Here is a 3,360-nt window from a genome sequence, read left to right as displayed (position 1 = left end):
TTTTATGCTAGTTGTTAAGCAATGGATGCTAAGTAAAGGGTTGGAAATCAGGACTATAGCTTAGAGATGGCAAGATTATCGAACCAAATGGTTGCAGATCGGAGGCCTCGAGCTGTCGATTACAGGATCTCGGGGCCGAGCTGGATGGCCGATTCGGGGCAGTCGAGGGGGAGATAATAGTTACAATGGCTATGATGATGGCTCTTTATGATCAATGATAAACAATAAATGAAGAACAATAAATGTAACACAAAGAATACAAGCAATAAATGAAGTGATGAAAGCAAGAGAATGTGTTAGAGGGCAGAGAGAATGTTCTTGTGTATTTAGTATTGAGCAACCGAACCTTACAAAATGACAAGGATCCCCTTTATATATGAGAGGGAATCCCAACATAGTACAAATGCATTAAATACAAAGATATGGGGCGGGTACAGCCATTTAATGCCTTGATTCGCCTTTTGACTAGTCTACTAGACTTGTCCAGCTACAAGTATGCGCCTAGGGAACTCCCCACTTTCCCATTATAACCGCTGGTTTTACTGCCTCGAGGTTGAGCGCCGATAGACCTTCGGAGGTCAGCCTCGACCACAGCCTCGAGTTCTTGAGATGTGCTCACGAGCCATCGTAACGACGGAAGATTGGACCCTCCAGTTTTGCCGTATACACCTGTCTCTTTCTATTTCGAGAACATTTGTACTTCTTTCAAACTTATTTTGTAGTAAATCTTAGTCGTTCGTGGATTGTGACACCATATCATTGGGGTAGTTATTTATTAGAATAGTTGGATTGCTATATCACTCCCATATTTCATAATTATTTTCTTTCAGTTATTATTTGTTCCTGTTTGAATTAATAATAATGGTGTTAGAACTGTAACTGTCGGCTTGCCTAGCTTTCACGAGTAGGCGCCATCACAATTCTCGAAGGTGGGAAAAATACGGGTCGTGACAAGTTGGTATCAGAGCACTAGGTTGCCTAGGTCTTACAATTCACGAACAAGCTAGGTAGAGTCTGAGGGATCGGTACGGAGACGTCTGTGCTTATCCCCCAGAGGCTACCGAGTTTAGGAAAAACTTCACATCTGTTCTTTCCTGTCGTGCAACTTGATTTCTCAATGCTAATTGAACTTCCACTCTGTTCTTTGTAGATGGTAAGGACGCGTACCGCTTCATCAGCTGATCAGCAGCTCGAGTCCTAGTGGCAGCTCCTACGAGGGGCAGAGGACGAGGCCGAGGTCGTGCTAGAGGCCAAGGCAGGGGCAGGGCTCCACCCAGAGCTCGAGCAGCAGCACCAGCGGCGGAGCCTCAGGTTGAGTTTGACGATGAGGTTCCGGCCCAGACCGTTCCAGCGGTGCCGTCTCAGGTTCCAGAGGGGTTCATAGCTACCCCAATACTCCAGGATGCTCAGGTCCGTCTAGTGGGCCTTATGGAGAGTGTCACTCAGGCAGGCATACCTCCAGTAGCACCAGCCGTCTCTCGTGCTGGGGGAGGAGCACAGACTACTGCCACTCACACATCGGAGCAGATGGCTCCCCAGTTTCAGACTTCAGCAGCCCAGCCAATTGGGCTAGTTCCGCCACGTGTTATAGCACAGACCGGCGATGGAGAAGCTATGTCTACAGATGCTTTGCGGAGGTTGGATAGGTTCACCAAGCTTTTCACTACTACATATGGCGGTACATCTTCAGAGGATCCCCAGGACTATTTGGACAGTTGCATGAGGTTCTTCGGAACATAGGGATAGTGGAGACCAATAGAGTCGACTTTGTTGCTTTTCGCTTATCAGGTTCCGCCAAGAAGTGGTGGAGGGATTTTTGTTTGGCTAGACCAGCTGGGTCACCTGCTTTGACTTGAGGTCAGTTCTCTCAGCTATTTCTAGAGAAGTTTCTCCCTATCACCCGAAGAGAGGATTATCGGAGGCAGTTTGAGCGCCTCCAGCAGGGTTCTATGACTGTCACCTAGTACGAGACTAGATTTGTTGATTTGGTTCGTCATGCTATTCTTATACTCCCCACCGAGAGAGAGAGAGTGAGGAGATTCATTGAGGGACTCGCTCAGCCTATTCGATTGCAGATGGCTAAGGAGACAGGGAGCGAGATTTCTTTCCAGGATGTGGCCAATATGGCCAGACGGGTTGAGATGGTTCTAGCTCAAGAGCGATCAGGGGTCTGACAAGAGGCCTCGTCATTCTGGTAGGTTCAGTGGTGCCTGGTCTGGAGGCAAGGATTCATTTGGTAGGGGTCATCCTCCCAGGTCATTTCATTTAGCACTACAGGCTTCTCACGGTGCTCTAGGTGGCCGTGGTTCTCACATGCAGTAATCAAATCAGCTACCCTACAGTGCATCACCAGCTCCTATCAGTACACCTCCGCTCCATAGTTTTCAGGGTGGCTACTCAAGCCGTCAGGGTTAGTTTCAGGGTCAGCAGTCCCAGCAGCCGTTGACTTGTTATACTTGTGGTGATCCGAGGCACATTGCTAGATCTTGCCCTCGAGCGCCGAGCAGTTCTCAGCATCAGGGTTCTCGTCCCATAGTTGAGGCACCGGGTGTTCCACCGCCCGCTCAGCCAGCTAGGGGCAGGGGTCAGACAGCTAGAGGAGGAGGTAGATGTGTCAGAGGTGGAAGTCAGGCCGCTAGAGGTAAAGGTCAGGCCGTTAGAGGTGGAGGCCAGCCAGCATGAGACCGTCCCAGGGATGTAGTTCAGAGTGGTGGGGCCCAGCCCTGATATTATGCTTTCTCAGCCAGGCCTGAGGCTGAGGCATCCGATGTCGTTATCATAGGTACAATTTCAGTTTGTAGTAGAGATGCATCAGTTCTATTTGATCCAGGGTCTATATACTCCTATGTGTCATCTTATTTTGCTACGTATTTGGTTGTGCCTCGTGATTCTTTGAGTCCTCCCGTATATGTGTCCACACCGGTGGGTGATTTTATTGTTGTAGATTGTGTCTATCGCTCGTGTGTGGTTATTATTAGGGGTTTTGAGACCCGTGTAGACCTCCTACTTCTGGATATGGTCGATTTGGATGTTATTTTGGGGATGGATTGATTATCACCTTATCACACTATATTAGACTGTCATGCCAAGACCGTGACCTTAGCTTTGCCGGGGTTGCCTCGCTTGGAGTGAAGAGGGACTCCTGGTCATTCTATCAGTAGGGTTGTTTCTTATATGAAGGTTCGGCGTATGGTTGAAAAGGGGTGTATGGCTTATTTGGCTTATGTTCGTGATTCTAGTGCTGAGGTTCCTTCTATGGATTCCGTTCCAGTTGTTCGGGAGTTTCTATAGGTATTTCGTACAGACCTGCTGGGGATGCCACCCGATAGGGATATCGACTTTTGCATCGATTTGGCTCCG

Source organism: Nicotiana attenuata, unplaced genomic scaffold (genome assembly GCF_001879085.1).
Source record: "Nicotiana attenuata strain UT unplaced genomic scaffold, NIATTr2, whole genome shotgun sequence".
NCBI lineage: Eukaryota > Viridiplantae > Streptophyta > Magnoliopsida > Solanales > Solanaceae > Nicotiana > Nicotiana attenuata.
Note: the sequence above shows the minus strand (reverse complement) of the source record.